The following is a 9,600-nucleotide window of genomic DNA, read 5'->3' as shown; positions in this document are numbered from 1 at the left end:
CTGACTCATCAGCTTAATTTCTCAAATATGTAAATTTGGTTTCAGTTTTCATTTGGAAATTTCTTAAATTAACAAATAGATAAAAAACATGAATATTTTTTTAACTGAAGCATAAATGTTTTCTGATGTCACGTCATAGTTACAGGTTTTATTTATTTTTTTCTTTAGTTTATATTTAATTTCTTTCACAGGTATATTAATAAACATGACTGTAGATGCAACAGAATCAGCACTATTTCTGCTTGTTTGCTCTGTTGTCCCTGGACAGATGTTACAGTCACCATGCCAACAAAACTACATTTAAAATATACAACCAGAACATTTAATTAGATTCAAATCTTTGCCAAATACACATAAAAGAAAAAATATCACCCATAACTGATTACAACAACTGAAAATGTCCGACTAAAAACTTTGAAAGATAAAGAAATATAAAAGTGTAAAAACCTGTTTAAAGGTTAAAGCTGACAAGTTTTTATTTAGATATAACATTAACCATTTCAAGATAATATTTAACATTTATATGTAACGTTTAGATTTATATATAACCTTATATTTGATTTGCATATATGTGGTTAAAAGTTAATAATGTTATTAGTTTGTTTAAACTTTTAAACCAACCTCTTACACTTGCCACCCCATAAGGACTGTGTCAGGATCAGGAGTTTAAACAGAACTTTGTGTATAAACATGAAACTGGAGTTCATTCGTGATTCAGAGGGAAGAACGGTTCTCAGCAGCAGATGTTTCTGTGGAGATTCTACATGAAGGTTTATTTTCTGAAAAAATATTGACCAACTGATCATGGTCTGATCCCTCCCAGTTCTTTAAACAACCCTCCTCCCAAAGAGAAACACATTGCCGACAATGAAAGACTGAATAATGTGTGTTTAGGTGTGTTTCTGTATGCACTCATCAGAAAATAGAAGCTTTTATCTGTTTGATGTTTGTTTAAATGTTTTTCAAGTCTCTGTTGTTTACAGTCAGTTATTTTCTCCTTTTTCATTTTTTCATTGTTGGACAGAACATCAGTCCTCAGTCCCAGACTTTCCTGTTTTCACTTTTCTTTAATGCCTTCAGAATCTGTTTTTTGTCTTGTGTGTCCTTAAAGTCAGCACACAAACAGGAAACTCAGGGAACAAACCAGAAGGAAAACATGGAAACCTGAGTTGAAACTCCGACAAGCAACAAGGAGAGTCAGGGAGTGTGAACATGGCCACCTGAAGGCAGGTGTAGAATATCAGATGTCCACCTCCCAGATACGTCGCCATGACGGGAGGGGGTAGGATATATCTGAAAAATATATCCTCTGGGTGTAAAAGTAACTGAATGTGAGCTGGAAAAATGTGTCGTCAGGGTAACTGAAACCAGATTTCCTCGCCACCAGGGTCGGATTATAGAAATGACATTGGCCACCTCTGAAATCTGATAGGACATCCCAGCTGCCACCTCAGGTGATTGACAGAAACATCTTTACAGGGGCCATCCCCATGACGCCACATTGCAGTAAAACTGCAAAAGTATTTTAGCAAACCCCCATTTCATCCCAACGAAACCAGGGGTTAGCCTCCATGAAACCGATCATGTCTGAAACCAGGTACCAAGGTTTGAGACCTCTACCATCTGTGGTACCGTGAGCACAGTGTAACTACACCACTAGAAGATATGACATCAGTGTGATGAAAGCGCGCCAAACACAGCAACAGTAATGGTGTCCATGACTAACTGTCTTGTGGTGCTGCTCCAGACAGTCCTGGCTTGTGTACAGCTTTAGCACCAAAATGCATGGCCTTTACAACACAGTATTGTGATATTGTACCATCAACAGCAGGAGCAACTGTGCATGCGCTACATCTCCTTCAAGCTGAGTGTTATTTTTTCATCATTGTAGCGCCCCCCACAGCCTTGTAGTATGTACTACAGCGGTTTCATGGGGATGATGAACCCTTTCTCCTACTTTTCACCACCATTTCCACCACTTTCCAGATTTTTGTCCCTGTGCAAGTACAACTACTAATATGAAAGGCTATTAACCTGATGTTAGCATAAAGCTACGTAGCAGTGCTAATCTAGTTCTATGTTAGATTAATTTTAAGACAATGTGGGGAAACCATGTCATATTTAAGTATTTAGGGACTATGCATCAACTCAGTTCATCAAGATTTTCCCATTCGAGCTGAAAATAAAATATAAAGATGCTCAAAGAGAACCTCAGCATCCATGTTACTTAGCGCTGACCAAGCTAGCGCTACATGTTCCAGTTTCATTCAAACAGGAGGCTAACAAGGCTGCTAGTTGGTTTTAAATTAGCTACAGGATGAAAATGTGGAGAAATAGATCCTGTAACCAGTCTGATTTTTTTAGAGGAAGATATAAGAATGAAGAGAAAGGGAGATATTTCTGACTTGTTAGTAAAGAGGAAGGACAGATCAGGTGGAGACAGACCCCAGACCCAGTATTAGAAGCCTGACATGGAGACAGTAAACCAGAGCTACTCTTTCTGAGGATTTAACATCTCATTAAAGGAAACACTGGGGTGAAAACAACAATATAGTTTGTATTTTCCTTCTTGTCCTTGAGGGGGCGGAGCTTCAGAAACTGCCATTACAAGCTGTATTTATCACCTTCATGAGCAGGACATAGGTGAAGGACTGTTGGGAATAATCCTGTAACAGGACACGGGTTGGTGCTAAATTCAAGACAAGAGGCTAAACTAACATTAAAGGTCAACAACAGATAAACAGACATATTTGAACTTTGCCCTCAGGGGTTTTATGAGTCTCATTTATAACTTGCACACCTGCTCTTTGTCTAATATTCAAACTTGATAGGTGAGTTATAAATGAGCCTGATGATGTAAAAGAAGCTTTGCATCCGCATCTTCTTTTCTGTCCAGATTAAATTCCACATATTCCTACTGGAATCCCACCAGGATTCGCTCTGATGTCCATAAAAGTAGCAGGTTGAACAGAAAAGTTGGACTTCTCTTCAGGTTTGTGTCATAACATTAACACTGAGTGATTCTGAGAGGGGAGGTTTCCTCTCTGGAAGCTGTTTGTCCTTAAAACAAAACAACTTTAACTTTTACAAAATCCCAAAATTTTCCAGATTGAAGGGAAAGGAATAGTGTTGTCCAGTTCTTTGTACTTCCAGTCCAGGTTCAATGAATCCACAGCTGTTAAGAACCAACAGAACCAGATCTTTTCTTAATTCAAAACCGCTCCGTCCACAGGATTCAGTCCTTCAGGTCTGGGATCAGAACAGACCTGCTCCAGTTTCAGGTGGTTTTCCAGCCCAGAATTGACAGAACTGTTTGGACCTGAGAGCTGGAAAAGGTAAACTCACCTTGATTGAGCAGGTCAGAGCGGCTGGCTGGTTCCTCCCTGGATGACTGACTGTGTTTGCTGTGGTAATGAAGACTCCCTCCCCTAATAGGCAGGTACTCCCTTTGTTTTACATTTTCCGTAGTCACGCCCATCAGTTACCTGGGAAAGGTTTTTTTTCTCCCTCCAGGATGAGGAGGCGGACTCCTTCAGTACAAACAAACCTTTTTTTCTGTGCCCTGAAGGCTTTAATAACCTTGTTTGGAGAGTTTTGCTGATAAAGCCACAGAGCAAGAAAACCCCTGAATGTTCTTCTGACTTTTAAACTGTCAAATATTTCTGCATCAACAGAAGGAAAGAAATTTACAGTTTTTCATGAAGCGGACAGGTGTGTGTGGACAAAACAAACAGTGTATGAACTCAATGTCACGCTGAATAAACACTGAAGTCGCTCCACGATTACCACAGCGGGCAGATCAGCGGTGTCAAACATACGGCCCAGGGGCCAAAACTGGTCCACCAGAGGGCCTGACCTGCAGGATGTATTAGGTAAATATGAAAATAACAAAGAAGATATTAACTGTTTTATTCTAATAAAAGTAACTGTACTCTCTAGCGTGTCCAGGTGAGGTTTCATGTTTTCTGTTTGAATGTAAAACGTTTCCAGGGCAGCAGGAGAACTTGTTCCTTGTTTTCCATCTTTCTGATTTAATAGATGTGACTTCGGTTTGTATGATGAGGTGAGTCGGTTCCGGTGGTCAGGATTACTACATACATGTAGAATTGTACACGTATGTACACTTAAAATAGATCAGTCTAGATCTGGAAAAGTTCCTCTGATCATCATGTGGAATACTGGATTTTTCCCTCCCAGATACCTGGAAATAAATGTTTGGTGATTTTACGGATCCATGCTGATCTAGAAGTTGTGGTAAATATGTAAATAATATGTAAAATAAATAATATATGTAAATGAATAATATTAATTAAAAAATATAGAGTAAATAAGGAAAATAGAAAATATTTGTATACATTAAGTTAATCAATATATATATAATTTAATTTAATTTTATGAAGAAAAAAATCATAAAATTAAAAAAATACAATTTTTTAAAAATAAATGTATTTTTTAATTTAAATTAATTAAATATACATTAATATAATGATAATAATGAAATAGATTTATAAAGCGCTTTATCAAGGCACCCAAAGCGCTTTACCTTGTGTATCCATTATTCATTCACACACTGATGGGTGAAGCTGCGGTGCAAGGCAGGGACACCTCGACATGAGCTCGACAGCTGGGGCTCGAACCCGCAACCCTTGGGTTGCAGGGCAACCACTCTACCCACGGAGCCATGCCACCCTATGTAATTATGTAAAAATATATATATGATAAAGTATGTAAATGTGTGACTGTAACTAAAATATAGTTGAAACCTTGTTTATTTTTCTCCAGAAATTTCAGGTTGTTTATAATGTGTCTAAAAGGATAGTTGATTAAATGTAAACATCTTGATAATGTACTTCTTTGTACTAAAACACAGAGAAAATGTGGAGTTTTCATTATTTATATATTATGCTGTTATTTTAGTGGTCAAACCCACTGGAGACCAGTTTTAACTGGATGTGGAACCTGGACTAAGATGAGTTTGACTCCTCTGCGGTAGATGGGGGGAAACATGGAAAGTTCCTTTAAAGTGAAAAGAACCAGACGAACTGGGTCAGACGCACACACACACACACACACACACACACACACACACACACACACACACACACACACACACACACACACACACACAGGTAAACATACATAAACAGACAGGCTGTAATATAACACACACTATGTAGTGTGTTATCTTCCACCTGCAGCCTTTGTTTTGCCTCAGGAGTGTAAAGTCATCAAACCTGTTCCTTCATCTCTGAGTTCATCAGTCTGACCTACAGATACCAACAGGAGAATACACGGTTATTTCAATAGGAATCGACAACCATCTGCTTACAGAGCAGATTCCCTACAGAGACAGAACATGAACAGACGGGAAGGGAAATCCTGGAGGCAACATGAGGACGACGACAGAAGAAAACGCCACTACCCAGAACTGGACCACAGAATCCAGGAGGTTCCTGATTCTGGTTTCAGTTTTGAGACCAGAACCTGACCACCTGGCGGGTTTGATCAGGTTCGGAATCCGTCCTCTCATCTCAGAGGAGACCACCAGACATCGTAACCCAAAACCCAGAAACACAAACAAACCTGAGTTCAGCCTGAAGTTGGAGAAATTTTATAAAACATGGAGACTTTCAGATGCCTCTGTTCAGTCTCTACACTCTCTGGACGCTGTGAACCACAGCGCCTTAAGGTTTGTGACGGGCTGGAAAGCTCTCCCTTCACCACTGCACCCTTTGCCAGTTCAGTTGCCATCCACATGCTGCCCTTCTCATTGGCAGTGTTTCATCTGTAAATCCATTCTTGGCCTGCTTCCCTCTTACCTTTGTGATAATGTTCCATTTAAGTTGAGTAACCATTGCTGCGCTCTAATGATTTTCTTTTACTAACAGTGTCTGAAGTTCGCAGTGAACTTCTTTAAAAAACAAAAGACTTTAAAATCCTCCGCCCCTGCAACCTGGAGCATCTCACAAACTGACTTAAAACTGCAGGAGCTGATCTCAAGTAGAGCTTTTAAAACGTCTTAAAAAGCTGGGAGGATGACTTAATAGGTGTCTGCAACTGCTTGTCCATCTAACTATGCTTTCCCTGTTCTTTTGTCCTCTTAGCTTTTCAGTTGACATATTTTCTAATGCATGTTTTATGTTGTTTCTGTACTGCCTATTTTAATTAGTAATAGAATTGCTGTATAGACTGCTGCTGTCTTGGCCAGGGTTCCCTTAAAAGAGATTTTGTAATCTCAATGGGGCTTACCTGGTGAAATAAAGGATAACTATATAAAAATTTAATCATCAGGAGATCCTGAGAGGCTCGTCAGTGTCAACACTCTGCTGCCCCCTGCTGGTCCTGCTGCTCCTCTACAACAGTTTGTAAATAACAGCATTATAAATAAAACTATATCATTAAATTATTTGGGGCATCTGTCTCACAATATTATGTTTTTTAATACTTTTGTCCCTGTAACTCTGGTTCAAAGATGAGTCAGATCAGATCTTCCAGGTTTGTCTCTTCAGGAACTGAAATCCAACATTTTCAGTTTGTCTGATAAAAGCAGGCATGATGCAGACACTGAGTGAAGCTTTCCGAGTGGATGTGGACAGCATCCACCGGCTGCAGGGATCTATCCATCCATCCATCCATCCATCCATCCATCCATTTTCTTCTGCTTATCCGGAGTCGGATCGCGGGGGCAACTGCCTGAGCAGGGAAACCCAGACTTCCCTCTCCCCGGCTACATTCGCCAGATCCTGAGGTGTTCCAAGGCCAACAGAGAGAGGGAGTCCCTCCAGGGTATCCTGGGTCTTCCGCGGGGCCTCCTCACCAGGGAGGCGTCCAGGAGGCATCCTGACCAGATGCCCGAGCCACTTCATCTGGCTCCTCTTGATGCGACTCTACTCTGAGCCCCTCCTGGATCACCGAGGTTCTCACCCTATCTCTAAGAGAGACTTAAGGAGGAAAGCCAGTGTTTGGTGATGTTCATGGTGCAGACTTCTGCAATTCTTAAACGCTTTATAGGATCTTTTTGTTCAAACCCTTGAGTTAAACCTGAAAGTTTGCACTTCATTTACATCTCATTTCCAAAGTACCAGCATGCAAAGCCCAAATCATGAAAACTGAGTTATTGTCCTGATATTTCTGGGCTTAACTGTATTTTCTATGCTATTAATCCATTGATAGTAAATATGTTATGATTGATCAGAGGAATGGACTAAAATACTGATAGAAAGTTGAAGTTTTTATTGTGAGGTTTTTTTTAAAGTCAAATCATTTAGCCTACAGCAATAATTTAGATGAATAGTTTTTCATCTGTGTTGTTCTGAATCTTAACCTGCTGCTGGTATCATCTCAAGCTGTGTTAGTTCTGTGTTAGTTTTTTTCTCCCTTTTCTGATATCCAGACTTCACTTTCTTAGGGAAATACATGACTTTGTCTTCTGGTTGTCAGGCTGGACTTTTGTGCGAACACTCACCTGAGCTGAAATGTCTGCTGCTCTGCTCGGACAGTCTGTAGGAAGAACTTCAGTCTGCGCGTTATGTTGGTCTAAAGAAAAAATAGATTTAGTCATTTCCTCCACTGTTTAGTCTGAAGATAAACCAGAACTTTATTGTCTGACTTGCTACTTTTTGCTGAAAGGACGGGACTTACTAGAAACTCATTACAGATTTACGCCTTTTCATTACATTATTAACTGAAATTAGAAAATATGTATTTGCCACGTTGGTGAGAAAAATGTTAATTATTAAAAACAAAAAAAATCTGTTGTGTGTGACGCGCCAGAGTCCTGCCGTTCTCTCTCCTGACAGCATGGATCATTAATTCATGCTTTTCTTTCTAGTAGGATAGATTATTGTAACGCCCTGCCCTGCTGTCCTTCTAAAGTCTTTTTCAAACCTACAATCACCTGTGAACTCAGCTGCACTAACAAAGACCCGAACGCAGGAACACATTACGCCAGTGCATGGGCTCCCGTGCGTTTCAGGATTAATTTAAAGTTCTTTGAGTGGTTTATAAATGTTTTAATGGCGTTGGGCCTTCTCATTTATTGGACCTACTTTTAAATTATGAGCCCTTATGGACCTACAGGGCCTCTTATAACGGACTTGTAGTCAGTAGTAAAACCTACAGTGAGGCCTCGTTCCACTATTACGAGCTTGTCTCTGGAACAACCTGCCAGAGAAGCTCAGGGCTGCAGAGACTGTTGATGATGTTAAAAAATAGGTCAAGATCCACCTTTTTAATTTAGCTTTTAACTGAATTGTTATTATAGCTTGTTTAGTCTACTTTATTATTTTTATTTTTATTTGTTTTACTTAATCATGTAAAAACCGTCTGTATTGTAACTTTTTCTATTCTGTTTTGATGGCTTTGTTTTATTGTTCTTATGAGCTCCTTTAAACTTTCATACTTGTCGCGCTTATTGGATCTTATTGTTTTTATGTTTATTTTCTTTTTGTACTTTAAGCATTTATAACTCCAGTGTTGTCCTCATGGGGATTCTTATTATGTTTAGAGATGGAGGTCTTGCTTTGGGTGTGTGTGAACGAGTGAAAGAGTACGTGTGGATTTATAATTATTTTAAATTCTTTCCACTTTGCAAACATTGTCTTTGTGTATTTTACTAGGTAAAGTAGCACCTTATGCAAATTATGTATGAGAAATGATTTAAAAATACAATTAGATTTTGATACATGCTCTTTAAGTTTCATTTTTGAGATCCGTTTGAGAAATGGACTTTTTTCCAGTTTCAGTCATGAATCAGTCAGAAATGGGGGGTGAAGCTTGTGTGCACATGTAGATTTCTACACACACTCTGGGTAACTGACTCAGTGATTTTCACTCAGTTGGTTGACTGGCTCATTTAAACTCGATGCAGTAAAAAGAGTCCAGTTTACCATCACTATATATGCAGGCCCTGACAGTACCCAGGGCTCAGAGTTTGGATGTTCGGCCTCCTCCTCTTCATCTCCAGCCATATTATATAATATTATTTTATACTAAATAAACTGCTACCAATTACAGATGTATCTGTACATATTTATTTTATACTTTGAAACAAAAGACTACATCACGGCATCATTACTGTCATTTACACTTTTATCCAGTACGATCTACTGTGGGCTGCACCGTCTTGCCTAAGGCCCCAGCTGGAAGATGTTACTGTTCATCACTGTGGGAATCAAACTTCGGTCTCCTGCATGGCAGACGGATGCTCTACTCACTGAGATATCCAGTCGCATGTTCCGATATTTCTCTCTGACAGCATCTGCCACCTGCTGCTTCTATTCTGTCTTTCTGACACCAGTAATGCCCACACCGTGCCCACCAGTTAAACATTTTTACCTTTTTAAACGTGGTCCATCAGGATCTTTGTCTCACACACCAAAAAATTCCACTTCGTCCCTTTTTTTCCCTCCCGAGCCATCATGTAAATGATGTGATGAACATGTGTTACAGGCGTCCACCCGGCCATTTATAGCCACCATGTGGGCGTGGGAAGGCGTTCCCTCACGTGCACCCACTTTAGAGTTGATTCTGATTTATGAACAGAAACAGGTGTAGGACGTGTGTGTGCATGCTTTGATAAATCTGGAAGTAGAAGTGCGC

At 39.6% G+C, this 9,600-nt stretch overlaps 1 protein-coding gene across 3 annotated transcripts in view; it reads right to left on the bottom strand.

The window, feature by feature from the left end:
- The window catches only part of cers3a (ceramide synthase 3a), a 40,079-nt gene extending 36,536 nt beyond the window's left edge, over positions 1-3,543 (bottom strand). For 2 of the 3 annotated variants that reach the window (XR_006013041.1, XM_042009107.1), the window contains exon 1: positions 3,346-3,543. The gene's annotated coding sequence lies outside the window, so the exon portion shown is untranslated. Of the gene's footprint in view, positions 1-2,800; positions 2,976-3,345 lie in introns of those variants that run through there. The other variant, XM_042009184.1, reaches the window with a different exon arrangement.
- Between the last annotated feature and the right edge of the window lie 6,057 nt (positions 3,544-9,600).

This window comes from Melanotaenia boesemani, chromosome 1, assembly GCF_017639745.1.
Source record: "Melanotaenia boesemani isolate fMelBoe1 chromosome 1, fMelBoe1.pri, whole genome shotgun sequence".
In the NCBI taxonomy this organism is placed as follows: domain Eukaryota; kingdom Metazoa; phylum Chordata; class Actinopteri; order Atheriniformes; family Melanotaeniidae; genus Melanotaenia; species Melanotaenia boesemani.
Note: the sequence above shows the minus strand (reverse complement) of the source record. Positions and strands in the feature narration are given on the sequence as shown.